The following is a 15,638-nucleotide window of genomic DNA, read 5'->3' as shown; positions in this document are numbered from 1 at the left end:
CCAAGTGGGGAACCAGGGTTCCAGGGTTCAAGGAGGAGGGAAACAGCATGGCCGGGTCCCAGGCAGTTCCCTGACTCTCACTGCTTCAGTCAACAAACACTCACTGAGCTCCTCCTGCTCCTTCATCAGCCTCCTTCTGGGCCACCAGCCTCATCTTCTTAAACACTGGAGGACCCCAGTTGGTTCTGCCTGTCCAGAACCCTCCTCTGGCTATAATTCTCTCCATTCGGGGTGCCTGGGTGGCTCAGTCGGTTGGGCGTCCGACTTCGGCTCAGGTCATGATCTCGCGGTCCGTGAGTTCGAACCCCGCCTCGGGCTCTGGGCTGACAGCTCAGAGCCTGGAGTCTGTTTCGGATTCTGTGTCTCCCTCTCTCTCTGACCTTCCCCTGCTCATGCTCTGTCTCTCTCTGTCTCAAAAATAAATAAATGTTAAAAAAAATTTTTTTTTAAATTCTCTCCATTCGCCCCCTATTTTCCTCCCAGGAATTGGATTCTCTCTCAGGTCATGGTGGTTTAATAGCTCATTGCACTCCCAGCTTCAAGGAAGCTTTGAGACCTAGGTCTAATGAGTCAGAATATCACATCCTCTGAACCACAGTGATTGTCTCAAGGATGGGCATGTGACCCATGCCCTGGCCAATGAGAGCCTTCCCAGGCCATTTGCTTGAGCCAGGGCTGCTGTGGAGAGTTGTCCAGGTTGTGCACTGGGCAAGTGCACTCGGTTGAGGTGAGTGGAAGGCAAAATCTGTTGTTAAGCCCCTTGCCTGATGTGGGACTGTGCCTACTCATTTTTTTTTTTTTTTCTAGTTTGCAGCTAGCTATCATTTAGGCTGCCAGAGGCCTTAGATGAGTTTTAGGGAAAAAGCTGTCACTTTCCCTGAGGACTGCATAAGGACCGATATCGGCCTGCAACTTTTGGGGCTAGGTTTGCCATTTCAAGGGGAGAGCTTGAGCACAAAGCCACACCTAGGAAAGAAGAGCTGAGAAAGGAAGAGAGAGCACTCCTGGTGACAGTATTTCTAATTGCCCGGAACCAGCTGGAACTAAAATCCAAACTAGCCTTGGATTTTTTTTTTTGTTCAATTGTAACAATCAATAAATTCCTTTTTAACAATGTAAACCAATTTGAGTTCCTTTTCTCTCACTTAAACACAAGGAGATATATGCGGACAGAGACAATTCTTGTCCAGCATGTCATTACACAGGATAAAAATCCCCCAAAACTAAGAAGGGAAGGGATTTGTCCAAGCTCACTTAGCAAGGTTATGGTAGAGTCGGACCCAAAATCCACACGCCCTACTCCAAGTTTTAGATGTAGTTAACATAGAGCACTGCTGTGGAGAGTTGTAAGTTTAAGGTATATGCCATAATGACCAGACTTACATGTATTATGAAACGATCACCGCAAGGAGTTTACCTAACATCTATCACCCCATAGGGTTACAAAAAGAGAAGAAGAGAAAATATTTTCTCCTCGTGATGAGAAATTTTAGGATTTACTCTTAGCAGCTTTCACGTATAGCACACGGCAGTGTTAACCACAGTCACTATGCCAGATGTTACGTCCTCAGTGCTTATCTATGCTATAACTGGAAGTTTGAACATTTAGACCGTCTTCATCCAATTCCTCCCCCCCGCTCAACACCCTGCCTCTGGTAACCACAACTATGAGCTCTTTTTCAATGAGTTCGTTTTTTTCTTTTTTTTTTTTTAGATTCCACTTATAAGTGAGATCAGACACGATTTGTCTTTCTCCTTTGTCTGACTTACGTTTTAGCATAAGGCCCTTAAGGGTACATCTGTGTTGTCACAAATGGCACAATTTCATTCTTTTTATTTTATATTTAAAAAATATTTTTTTAAATGTTTATTTTTAGAGAGAGAGAGAGAAGAGAGAGAGAGAGAAAGTGGGGGGTGCAGAGAGAGAGGGGGACAGAGGATCCAGAGTGGGCTCTGCACTGACATTGGTGAGCCCAATGTGGGGCTCAAACTCCTGAACCACAAGATTATGACCTGAGTCAAAGTTGGACGCTCAACCAACAGAGCCACCCAGGTGCCCCTCATTCTGTGTGTGTGTGTGTGTGTGTGTGTGTGTGTGCATGTGAGACTGAATAGTATTTGTGTGTGTGTGTGTGAGACTGAATAGTATTCGTGTGTGTGTGTGTGTGTGGGTGAGACTGAATAATATTTGTGTGTGTGTGTGTGTGTGTGAGACTGAATAGTATTCGTGTGTGTGTGTGTGTGTGTGTGTGTGCGTGTGCCCACCACATTCTCTTTGTCCATTCATCTGTTGATGGACATTCAATTGTTTCCATGTCTTGCCCATTGTAAATAACATTGCTACAGTGAATGTGGGGGCTACAGGTATCTCTGAGATGGTCATTTTGCTTTCTATAGACATATAAATCCACATCTTCCTACTCTCCACTGTGCCCACCATCTTCAGGTTGACCCCTAGGGTCCCTTGGGAGCAGCCGCAGCAGAAAGCAGGGTGGGGGTAGGGGAGGCCCCATCTTAGTTTCACTCAGAGCAGTTCTGCTTTAAAACACACACACACACACACACACACACACACACACACACCACACCATCAACACCACCACCACACAATCTGCCAACTACTGAGATGTACCACAGTGCTTCTCAGGGATGGGACTTGTAGAAACCAAGTGTGAGACCCTCGCAGCTACAGGATACACTGGGAGAACAGGTGGTGTGAAGGGAGGAGCCAAAGGCTGTACTCCCAGGTGGTCAGGTCATTTCCCTACTTGAGGCCTCAGTGTCTTCCTCCTCTAGGAATACTGATCATAATGCCATCTCCAGTGGCTGTGCAGAACTTGTGGGCAGTCCCTGATGCTGCCAAGCATCTTGGGGCTATGGAGAGTGGCCATCTTTCTCACGGCCAACTCAGGCAGCACTTAGTAGGGCTCATCCTTGTCAGGGCAGACCAGGCTATTTGCCCATCAGTGCTGGGCCTCCATCAGCCATGCTTCCCACTGGGAAAAAAGGGTTGCCTTTTACAGGCTGGAGTCTCTCTAATTGCTCATCAATGATTAATTTATCATGATACCAGCCACCCCTGTGTATTGGCATCGTTTCCAGTGGTTTGCCCCAACTCCAGCTCCTCAGAAGCCCAGTATTTAGAGGTGGGAGGGGATCCCAGGTCCCCACAGACAACTTCACATTTCAACACATAGCCCCCTCGCCCCATCCCCTAGGATTGTGTTAAAGAGAGCTCTCCAAGTCCACGTGGCTCAGTCCTCCCTTGGTCTGTACAACTTTAGTTGATGGCTCTTCCATTTTCTTCCACTATTCAGGGCACAAACCTTGGAGTCATCCTTGACTCTCTCTCATAATCCACATCCAATCTGTCAGCAAATCTTCCTGGGTTTGCTCCACCTTCAAAACGTATCCAGAGTCCAACCATGTCTTTACCATCCCTGTGAGGCCCCATCATCTCTCGCACTGACAGCTCAGTGACTTCACTGCGTCTTCAATTCTGTCTTGTTCCTCTATCAGGGCAGGCTAGGTTATGCTGTGGTAACAAACAATCCCCTTATCTCAGTGGTGCAAACACTGAGATTCGTTTCTCGCTCCTGCTGCATGTCCCTCTGAGTAAAAGCTCTCTTTCATGCCCACGCTATCCACCATCTGGGACCCCAGTTGGTGGGGCAGTCAGTCTAGAACCCAACTCTCTAGAACACTGCCAGTGACTGCGGAAGGACAGAGAGAGCATGGCTTGAGCACTCTCAACTATTCCACCAGAAGGGATGACATCACTGCTCACGCTCCATTGGCCACAGCCAGCCATATGCCATGCCTGACTCTAAAGGGTCAGGGAAGAGCAACACTCTGATAAGAACTGAAGATACGTGGTCAACAGCACTAATGACAACCACAACACCCTTCGGCTCCTCCTCCACGACAGCAGCCAGAGGGACTCTTAAAACATGGGGCAGGCCGCACCCCTCCTCTGCTCTGCACCCCCTGGGGCTCCAGCCTCCCTCAAGTAAACACCAGAGTCCCTAGCATGATCTACAAGGTTGGGGACAATCTATTTCCTGGGACCTCTTGGGGCTCACCTCCTCCTCCCTTCCTCTTGTTCATTTCTCTCTGCTCTGGTCTCCTTGCTCTTTCTCAAACCAACCAGGCGGGCTCTTCCTTCATAGTTTTTAGTTCTGGTCTTCTGTCTTGAATGGTCGTCCGAGCAGAGGGCCTCATTCCCTCAGCCCCATCATCACTCCTTACCCCCAGGCTCAGTGAAGCCTTCCTGTTATGGGCTGAACTGCATCCTTCCTGCCCCCCCCCCCCACCAAATTCATGTTAAATTCCTAACCCCCCAGTACCTCACAATGTAACCATAATTGGGTCTTTATAGAGGTCGTTAAGGTAGGGTCTTTATAGAGGTAGTTAAGTTAGAGTGAGGTCACTGGGGTGAGCCCTGGCCCAATGGGAATGGTGCCGTCATTAGAACAGGAGATTAGGACACAGACATGTGCAGAGATGACAGATGTGAGGATACAAAGAGAAGATGGCCATCTTATCAGCCAAGGAGAGGAGCCTCAGAAGAAACCAACTCTGCCGACACCTTGATCTCAGACTCCCGGTCTCCAGAACTGTGAGAAAGTAAGTTTCTGTTGTTTAAACCACCCAGTCTGTGGTCCTTTGTAACAGAAGCCTAGCAAACAAATATGTTTTCCTTGCCATATTTTTAGAGATTACAACTCCTCCTTTTATCTGCCCTTCAGTGGTCTCTATTCCTTTTCCCTGCCTATTTTTCTCTGTAGCATTATTACCTTCTCATATCCTACATGTTTTACTTATTTAGTTGTCTCTAAAAAAGAAAAAAACCAATTTACCTGTTTGTGTAATCTATTCTCTCTAGTAGAATGTAAGCTTAATCAAAGGAGGGACTTTTGTCTCTTTTATTCATTACTCTACCCCCAGTGCCCAGAACCATACCTGGCACATAGTAGTTACTCAATAAATATTTATTGGCTGAAGGAACGAGAGGATGAATGGATAGATGCTATAAACACATAGGACCCTCATCTTCTGCACAGTGCTTCCACCTGACCCCCTGAACCACAAGGCTTTTTGTGTCCTTTTTCCTTGATGGATTCAATGCAGGAGGGTAGCTAGAGATTTTGAAAGTCTGGCCTTTCACATTAAGTGGTATCTATCAAACCTTGAAATATAGATAAACTTTGATCTTCGTGTTCACAGTGAGAAATTCATCTTGCAGAGGTTCTTAGATAAGTGCCCAAAGACGAATCCACAAGGATCTCAATGCAGTCATTTATTACACTGAAAATACAGTAAGGGCCCAAATGCCCATCAATAAAGGAATGGGTATAAGCTGGCTCACCATAGTAAGTGGTGACTATGTAGACTTTAAGAGGAATAAGAGGGACCCGTGTGTGCCGAGGGGAGGATGGCCGAGATGATACCAAGTGGAAGAGTGCCCTGCAGCCAGGATAGTATGGAAGTTATGCTTTCACATGTGTGTAACCCAACAACCAAAAAGATACCTGAGGGACTGAAAAGTGAGGTTGCTGTATCAGTTAGCTACTGCCACAATGATGCCATGTAACAAACAGCCCCTAAACCAGCTGTGGCACATGATGATAAGCAAGGATTTCTCACTAGCCCAGAGGCAGCTACTCTAGGTGTAGGTCTAGGCCAGTCTGCTGGCCATGGCTGAGCTTGATCAGATGTCTGGGATCTGCTGGCTACTGGCTGATGTAGGACGGCCTCAGCTAGGACAACTGGAGTGGCTCAGTTTGGTGCCATGTGTCTCATCCTCCAGCCCGCTTGCCAGGACAGGTCATGGCAATAGCAGAGGCACAAGAATAAGCAAGCCTGATTGTGAAAAACACTTTCAAGCCTCTGCTTGCACCTTGATTGCTAATGTCCCTTTTGCCAAAGCAAGTCCCATGGCCAAGCCCAGCGTCCAAGTGGACAGGGACTGCCAAGTGATGAGCCAAGGGTATGGATATTGATGCTGTTTTTGCAACTTGCTATGCTTGTCTTCTACAAAAGCCTACTCTGGGACCAGGATTCGTCTATGAGTGACTCAGTATGGCAGTACTCCTGGGGGGCAACTGGTAGGGAGGAGGAGAGACAGGACAGGGGAGGGGAAGCCAAGAAGGGTTTGATGAGGCAAAGTGGCTGCCTCTGGCTGATCCTGCAGGAGGGCTCTGGGGTTCTTTGGTTTTTAAAAAATTGGTCAATATTCTTTTTTGTTTTTTAAACTGATTGAGGTATAATCGACACACAATATACTGGTACTACCATTCCCAAAGCCCCATCAGACATAACGATTCTATAATGTATTTATACATTGCATAAATACATTCTAATGTATTTATATATTGCATAAATACATTGTAATGTATTTATATACATTATAAAATGGTCACCACAAATCTAGTTACCATCTGTCACCCTGCAGACTTAATACAATATTATGATTATATTCCCCATGCTGTCCATGACATGCCCATTACTTATTGACACAATGAGATACAACCTCAGAGTTTGTTCTGACTCTCCTGTCAGCCAGTCATTGGCTAAAGGCCACACGGGGTTGGGTGGGGGCATGAACTCCCAGCCACTCTGGCAGGGAAGAGTGTCTCCAGTGGCTTAAGGACAGTCCTTTGGAGAAAGTCATGGGTGCAGGCCAAGTGCCTAGAAGCAAGGCCCACGGAAGCCAAGGGAGGGGCCCCGGAACCACTGAGGAGATCTGAGCTGGGCACCAACAGTGTCTGCTATGGGGGCCAGAGAGGTAGGAAATTTTTACTTTTTCATTTTAGATTCTTCTATACTGTTTTAATATTTTACCATGAGCACTTATTGGTCCTATAATGAAAAAAAAAAAAAAAGCCAATAGAGCAAACATTGTCAATAAAAGTCTCAAGATATCTCCAGAGGTGCAGTGGTGACAGGCAAGCATGGCCTAAGCCTTGCTCAGGGGTGTGGGTGGCCCATGGAGAAAGAGTCAAGGAGTCCTGGGCTTGAGTCCTTCTCTGCGTTTTTCCAACTGTGTACCCTAGGGCAAGCTGCCTTCCCTCTCTGACCCCCAGCTTCCCCTCTAAACAATGTGGATAATTACCTGCCCCCTTATGGGTCTCTGCTGAGTATTCAGAATGCCAGGGGAGTGAGGACACTGGGCACAGAGTGGATGCTCAATTAGTGGCTGTGGCATTTGCCAAGGGCCACTTGCTGGGGAAAGTTGGACCTCCCCATCCCATCCAGACCAGGAAGGTGATCTAGAAATCCCACACATGCAGGCTCTTGGGTTCTGGGTTGATATGTCCCTTGTCTTTCCTGTCCTAGCAATGAGCTCAGTGCCACCACTCCTGCCACTGGCCTACGGTGGTTGGCAGGTTCTGCTATCACAGGCCACCTCTGTGGGGATCTGAGCCCAGGGACTCTCTGACCTGGGACCTCCCTCTACTCAGCATCAACTTCTCCCCTCCACTGTCTGCATTCTACCCCAGAAGCACCCAGCAGCTCCTAGTTCCCTACACATTTTATGCAGTTTCACATCTCTGGGCCTTTGTCCACGCTGTATCCTCAGTGTAGCACATTCTTCAACCTCCTCACTACAGTTTTTATAGAGTGGAAATCCTTCCAGATTGTGCTGTGCCCTGTGCTCTTCTTGGAAACTTCACCTGAGCCCCTTTGCCCCCAGGCCCCAGCCTGACCAACCATACCCCCTCCTCTGCAAACCCTCTCTACACTTTTTTTGAGAGAGGAGAGAGAAGCAGGGCTCACCCAAAGTGGGGCTCGTGTTCCCAAAGCAGGGCTTGTGTGTTTACTCGAAGCGGGGCTTGAGCTCACCTGATGCAGGACCTGAACTCCCGAACCGTGAGATCATGACCTGAGCCTAAGTCAGATGCTTAACCGACTGAGCCACCCCCCTCCCCCCACCCCCCCGCCGCCCGCCGCCAGGCCCAAACCCTCTCTCCATTTTAGGTTCCATTCTGTTCCAGGCGCAAGCTGAGTTAACAATGTATCTATTTATGTCTAGCTCGACCCCCTCATGACCTTTCTATACCCTGGGCAAACCAGCTCTATGAGCCTCAACTTCCCCATCTGTCAAATGGCTGTTGCAAGGATTCCAAATTATGCCTGTGAGGCACCTGATTAGGTGCCTGGAACATAGTAGGTGTCTAATAAATGGTGATTAAAAATGCCTGCTCCGTGCCGGGTGCTGTACTCCACTTGGTGTAGCTGTGTGTACTTGTGTGAGAGGAAGGGGTGGGCTTGGTGGGTCCCTGAGAAGATATAAAAGACCACCCATTCTCATCTGTTGCCACCCAACCCAGCCATGGGGCCAGCAGAGTCCTCTCATTCCACCCCCCGCCCCCCGGAATCTTACTGTCCAGCACAGCTGGCCAAGGATTCCAGCTTCCAGGGACACCCCCCAGTATGACTTCTGAAGACAGTCCCTCATGTGTCTGGACCCTACTGTAGCTCTCTGGGTGACTCAAATAGGGTAGCCCTCATCAGAGGGCTTTGCATCAGGGGTGAGTGGATGCCCCACGAGTGACCACTCACAGCCTGATCCTCTGGCCCACTGTTCGGGGATGGCCAGGTGTCCCAAGCATGGTCAGTGACAACCCTCTGTGGCACTTCTCCCAAAACACTTGGGGGAGATAGGCATTCTCTCTCTGATGGTAGAGTTCAGCCTGCTGACAGCTACCTTCCCCAGAGTCAAGAGAAGGGACTTCCTTGCTATGCACTCAGACAAATTTTATGCCTCAATTTCTTCAGCTGTCAACTGGGGACGTCATTTGAGCAGCTGGCTTCAGCCATGCCTGAAACCCCAGGGCTTGCCAGTTACAGGAATCAGTAAGTCTCCCTCATCCTTTGAGCTGGGTCTTCTGTCACACACAACAAACTGCAAGAGAATCAACTCATGTAATACTGAAGCAGGGGCATAAACCTGGACCTCTCTCTGCCTGGTAGAAAGTCCCCAAGGCAGGACTTCTCAGACACTTGAGGCCCCCCGCCCCATGACTCTTGGGCATGAAGGCTCACTTTGACAAACAGGTGGCCATAGTAATGGCTTCCCATGAAACCCACCACTTGGTGCAGAGGCAGTGAGGAATTTCCCACAAATGAAATGATGCAGATGTCCCCGTGAGTCGATGAGGCCCGGGTTGTTCCTGATGACACCCCTGGGAGAGCAGAGTGGAGAGGAGATGCCAGGAAGACTCGTAGTACCTCCAGGCACTCGTGGGAGTTTGGGGATCTTCTGGCCCAACAACGCCACATGACAAAGAGGATTGTGTGCACGCTGACTTTGGGGAGGGAGATGAGGTTCCAGGGCTCTTCTTGGACCCCTTGTTGGGTAAACTGAGGCCTGGGAGAAATGACTTGCCTGAGGTACCAGGAAGGTGGGAGAAGATATGGAGCAGGAACCCAAGCCATCTGATTGCAGCCCAGGCTGGCCCCACTCAGCTGTGGGAAGCAGGAGAGAAAGTGCTCCCTGGGGGAGTGCTCCCACTGCGTTCCCAGGAGCCGGCGTGTGGTGGGTGCTTGGTTAGGCTGACACGTAGAATGGGATTAGACAGGTGGAAGGAACAAGGAAGGTGCCCCAGGCAGAGGCCACGGTCGCTACAAAGGCCCGAGACCCCTCTCCTCAACAACAGGAACAATTACCACCACCAACCTTAAGTGAATGCTCTCTGTGCCAGGCACAGGCTAAGCGTTTCATGGACACCATCTCATTTAACTCTCACGTCCACTCTAGGATGCAAATGCTGTTGTCAGCCCCATTTTACCGATGGTGAAACTGGGGTTCAGAGAGGTTAAGTGATTCTCTGAAGGTCCCACAGCCAAGAGCCAGGATTCAAATCAAAATGCCTAAGCCCAAGTTCTTGGTGGGGACAGTGACCTGCTTCCCTGACTGGTCCTCTCTGGGCCTCCCTTCCCTCACCTCTGGGGGGATGAGGGGGTCCAGAAGGTCATGAACAAAAAAGGCCACAGGCAGTAGGGAGGCCCCAAGCCTCTTGCTGTGATGCCACGCAGGCCAATACCCTCACGCCTGGGGACCTTCTCGGGACCTGAATTACCACATCCAAGCAGCTTCTCTCCCTAGTTTTGCCTGTAAAATGTCCTATCCCTCCGTGTTCTTGAACAAGCTTCAGACAGGCTTATCCCTGACACAGAGCTGGGCATGCAGGAGGGAGATGCTGGCAGGATTTCCCTCGAGGGTAGAGCAGGGAAAGTAACAGCCTGCAGGCAGGAAGCAGCCTTCACGGGGGCTCCCTTGGCAATGTGGAGCCGTGTGGTGGCTGTCCGCATACCTCTGACTTGGAACAAACCTGTCTTGGAGGCAGGAGCCCCCACGCACCGGGAGAGTCCAGCAGGGGCTGGATGACCACCGGGAGCAGCTATAGGAAGACACCTGTTTGAAATCATGTTCTTTACAGATGGTGACAGTAATAAAAGAACCAATATGCCTCTAAGAGACTTGAGATATAATTGACATAGAACATTATACTAGCTCCAGGTGTACAATATAATGATTCAACACGTGTATATATTGGGAAGTGATCACTAACAAGTTTAGTTAACATCCATCACCACGTATAGCTATAATGTTTTTCTTGTGATGAGGGCTTTTAAGATCTACTCTCTTAGCGACTTTCAAATATACAACCCAGTATAATTAACCATAGAGCGAACACTTCTACACTGGCACTGTGTGCCAGGCACCGTTCTAAGTGCTTTCATGCATATTTGCTCAGGAAATCTTAACAGTCCTATGCATAGGTCTATTCTTTTTTTTAAAAAAAAAAAAAAAGTTTATTTACTTGTTTTTGAGAGAGAGAAAGAGAGTGTGTGAGCGTGAGTAGGGGAGGGGGAAAGAGATCGGGAGAAAGAGAGAGAGAGAATCCCAAGCAGGCTCCATACTGTCAGCACAGAGCCTGACACGGGGCTTGAACTCATGAACTGTGAGATCATGACCTGAGCAGAAATCAAGAGTCAAACACTTAATCGACTGAGTCACCCAGGTGCCCCTGTAGGTGCTATTCTTATCCCCATTTCATAAATGGAGACACCGAGCCCATTCAGGAGGAGACTCACAGTAGCAGGTAAGGAGCAAAGCACGAACCCAGGTCGCAAGCCTATCAGCAAGTGAGGCCTGGCCTGGGAGAGAATCCCACAGCCCACCCCATCCAGAAAGTGAAGGGGGAGCTTCTTCTAATCAATCAGGCCAGGAGCCTAAGAGGAAAGTACACATAGGAGAGGAACTGAACATTCACAGGAAAGGAAACACAAGAGCTCATAAAGATAGAGCTAAATTAGAACCATCTGGAGAGATGAGTTTCTACGTCTCAGATTGGTAAAGACCGAACAAGCTGACAAAACCCTGTGTTGGTAAGAGGTGGCGGGAAACAGTAATCACTCAGACATTGTTGTGGGAGGGCCAGGGGAAGATAGTATCAATATTACAAATGCCTGAACCCTCTGAGCAGCAACCCCACTTGTGGGAATTTACCCCACAGGCATGTGGAAGCCGCAGTGGGAGAACGGCGTATGTTCAGGGTTCTTTACTGCAGCACGGTTCATAGTAACACAAGTTTGAACAGTTAGGACCCCGACAGGGAACTGGTGAAATCAGATGCTTTATTGTATGTTGGCACAAAAACACAATGAGGAAGCTCTTGACATGCTGATAGGGAACTCTGTACAAGATACCTTAAAGTAAAAGGTGAGGCGGCTAGACCTGATGCCAAAGGCATGATCCATAAAAAGAAAAATGGGTAGACTGGACCTCATCAAAATCAAAAGTGTTTGCTGGGCAAAGGTGCTGCTAAGAGCATGGAAAGACAAGCTGCAGAGTAGAAAGGATTTGCGAACTTTCTATCCCAAGAAGGACTTGTATCTAGACTATATAAAGAATAAACTCAATAGGAAGAAAACAAATAATTCCACTAGAAAATGGGCAAAAGAGGGGTGTCTGGGTGGCTCAGTCGGTTAAGCGTCCGACTTCAGCTCAGGTCATGATCTCACAGTTCGTGGGTTCAAGACCCACATTGGGCTCTGTGCTGACAGCTCAGAGCCTGGAGCCTGCCTTAGATTCTGTGTCTCCCTCTCTCTCTGCCCCTCCCCTTCTTGCTCTTTGTTTATCTCTCTCTCTCTCAAAAATAAATAAGCATTTAAAAAATTAAAAAAAAAGAAATAGGGCAAAAGATTTGAATAGGTAGTTTAACAAAGAGGACACATGGTCACCAAACAGGATCCATGAATGGAAAATAGATACATGAAACATTAGCCATTGGGGAAATGCCAAATAAAGCTCTGAGGAGATAACCACTAACCTATTCAAATGACTCAAATAAAAAATACTAACAATATCAAGTTCTGATGAGGATAGAGAGTAACTGGAGCTCTTAAACACTGCTGGTGGGAATGCAAAATGGTACAGCCACTCTGGAAAATGGCTTGGCAGTTTCTTACCCACTTAAGCATATGCTTACCATTCAACTCAGCAATTGTACTTCTGGGTACTTATCCTAGAAAAATGAAGACAGGTTCATGCAAAAACCTGTCTGTGAACATTCATAGTAGCTTGATTTGTAATTGCCCCGAACTGGAAACAGCCCAATGTCTTTACACAGGTGATTGGATAAACAGACTGTGGTGCACCCATTAAATGGAATACCACAGAGCGACAAAATGGAATGGATTATTGATAAACACAACAAACTGATCATAAGGGCATTATGCTGCGCTACAAAGTGCCAGTCCCAAGAGTGTACATAGTGTGTGATCCCATTTATATATCACTGTCAAGTGACATAATTACAGTCATGGAGAAGCGATCGGCGGTTGCTGGGGGATAGGGTTGGGGAAGGGCATGATTATAAAGTGGTAGCACAAGGGAGTTTCTTTTGGTGATTGGAACAGTTCTATATGCTGATGGTTACAAAATCTATCCGTGTGATAACATTTCATAGAACTCTGCCCCAGAAAACAAAACAAATGCATGTAAAAACTGGTGAGTCCCAAATAAGGTCTGATTTGGAGTTAATAATATTGTACCAAGGTCAATTTCCTGGTTTTGACAATGCACTATGATTATGTAAGATGTTATCACTGGGGGAGCTGGGGGAAGCTGGGTGAAAGGTCCATGGGAACTGTCTGTACTATTTTTGCAACTACTATGAGTCTTAAACTATTTCAAAATAAAAATGTAAAAAGTAGTAATGGTTTGGGGCTGCTTGCTTTTATTTGCTGTAAAAAAAATACCAGAGAGGTGAAGAATGCGTGCGGTGAGAGTCCCACTTGTGTGAAATGTAAATGCAGGAGTAATTCCTGTCTCTGACAGAATATTCCTGGAAATACACACAAAGGACTGAGAATATTGGAGCCACATTGGAGGGGACTGAGTGGCAAGGACACAGGGGTGAGAGAAAGAGAGAGGAAGCTTGATTTTTTTTAGCTTTCCTCTTGAGACTTTCTGATTTTATGATGAAAACATCTATCACCTTTTAAAACTTTTTATTTAGTTTTTCTAAAAGCTGAGAGTCAGACCTGGGGCCCTGGGGAAATAGAGGAGCCATCTGTTTGGCCTCACAGCACGCCCAGTCCAGAAGGGAAAGGGGCCATGTCCTGGGGATGAAGATTGTATCAGGAAGGCAATATCTCACTAAGCTCAGGGAGACTACAAACACAAAAGAATAATTGACAGGGCGGGGGGACACCCAGCTCTAGCTGGCAGGGCCCCGGAATTGATGGCTCCTTCTTCTTCATGACAACAATGACCAGAAGTAATAAACAGAGCCACCAGGACAGTGGACACTTACCCAGGCACGTAGCCGAGCACTTCTCCGAGACTAACTCACGTAAGCTCATGACATCACTGTACAAAGGAGGAAACTGAGGCACGGAGGCAAAGTGACTTGCCCAAGGTCCCACGTGGAGTTTGCAGCACTGTGACATCCAGGGCTTCCTGCCCAAACTATGCTGATTTCCACCTTGGATCTCCTGACCAGAATCTCACACAACAGATGCTGGGCCAGAGTCACAGAAGGGGAAGGGCCCCCAGCTTGGAGGCCTCTCAGGCTAGTAGAGAGAAGGAGGTGGTGTGGAGTCAGGCAGGCAGCACAGTGAGGCACTGGATGTCCTCATGGAGCTTGCCGGGGAAGGGCAAGCAGATGACAGCATGTGAGGTAGAGATCGTGAAAGAGGGCCTCAGCTGGGGCAGGCTGGTCAGACAGTCCTGGGTCCCAGTCTCTCCTTGCACCCTCCTTTTCCTCCCCCCAAATGGGGAGCATAATCATGCCCTCCTCCCAGAGCCTGCTTGTAGGCACCAACAGGCACAGGATGCCTTGTTGTCAGTAGCTCCAGAAAGTTGATACTATAGCCCAAATGTCCATCAACAGGTGAAAGGGTGATTTGTGGAAGAGTATATAGCAATGAATGAGCCTAAATCACAGTTATGTGCAGTGACAAAAACCTCAGAGAGTGACGAGCAAAAGAAGCCAAGGGTGGGGGCGGGGGGAAACATGTTCTGTTCATTAGTGTATTTTTTATTTATTTTAAAAAAAATTTTTAAATGCTTATTTTTGAGAGAGAGACAGAGAGACAGAGTGTGAGTGGGGGAGGGGCAGACAGAGAGGGAGACACAGAATCCAAAGCAAGCTTCAGGCTCTGAGCCATCAGCACAGAGCCTGACACGGGGCTGGAACTCAGGAACCACAAGATCATGACCTGAAGTCAGACACTTAACCGACTGAGCCACCCAGGTGCCCCCATTAGCATTTTAAAATAAGCAAAACTAAAATGACATATCGGACAAAGTGCTAGTATCCAAAATCTATAAAGAGCTCACCAAACTCCACACCCGAAAAACAAATAACCCAGTGAAGAAATGGGCAGAAAACATGAATAGACACTTCTCTAAAGAAGACATCCGATGGCTCAGAGCCTGGAGCCTGCTTCCGATTCTGTGTCTCCCTCTCTCTCTGCCCCTCCCCCGTTCATGCTCTGTCTCTCTCTGTCTCAAAAATAAATAAATGTTAAAAAAAAAATTAAAAAAAAAAAAAAAGAAGACATCCGAATGGCCAACAGGCACATGAAAAGATGCTCAATGTCGCTCCTCATCAGGGAAATACAAATCAAAACCACACTCAGATATCACCTCATGCCAGTCAGAGTGGCCAAAATGAACAAATTAGGAGACTACAGATGCTGGAGAGGATGTGGAGAAACGGGAACCCTCTTGCACTGTTGGTGGGAATGCAAACTGGTGCAGCCACTCTGGAAAACAGTGTGGAGGTTCCTCAGAAAATTAAAAATAGAACTACCCTATGACCCAGCAATAGCACTGCTAGGAATTTACCCAAGGGATACAGGAGTACTGATGCATAGGGGCACTTGTACCCCAATGTTTATAGCAGCACTCTCAACAATAGCCAAATTATGGAAAGAGCCTAAATGTCCATCAACTGATGAATGGATAAAGACATTGTGGTTTATATACACAATGGAGTACTACATGGCAATGAGAAAGAACGAAATATGGCCCTTTGTAGCAACGTGGATGGAACTGGAGAGTGTGATGCTAAGTGAAATAAGCCATACAGAGAAAGATAGATACCATATGGTTTCAC

The sequence above is a fragment of the Acinonyx jubatus genome, chromosome A2 (genome assembly GCF_027475565.1).
Source record: "Acinonyx jubatus isolate Ajub_Pintada_27869175 chromosome A2, VMU_Ajub_asm_v1.0, whole genome shotgun sequence".
Classification (NCBI taxonomy): Eukaryota; Metazoa; Chordata; class Mammalia; order Carnivora; family Felidae; genus Acinonyx; species Acinonyx jubatus.
Note: the sequence above shows the minus strand (reverse complement) of the source record.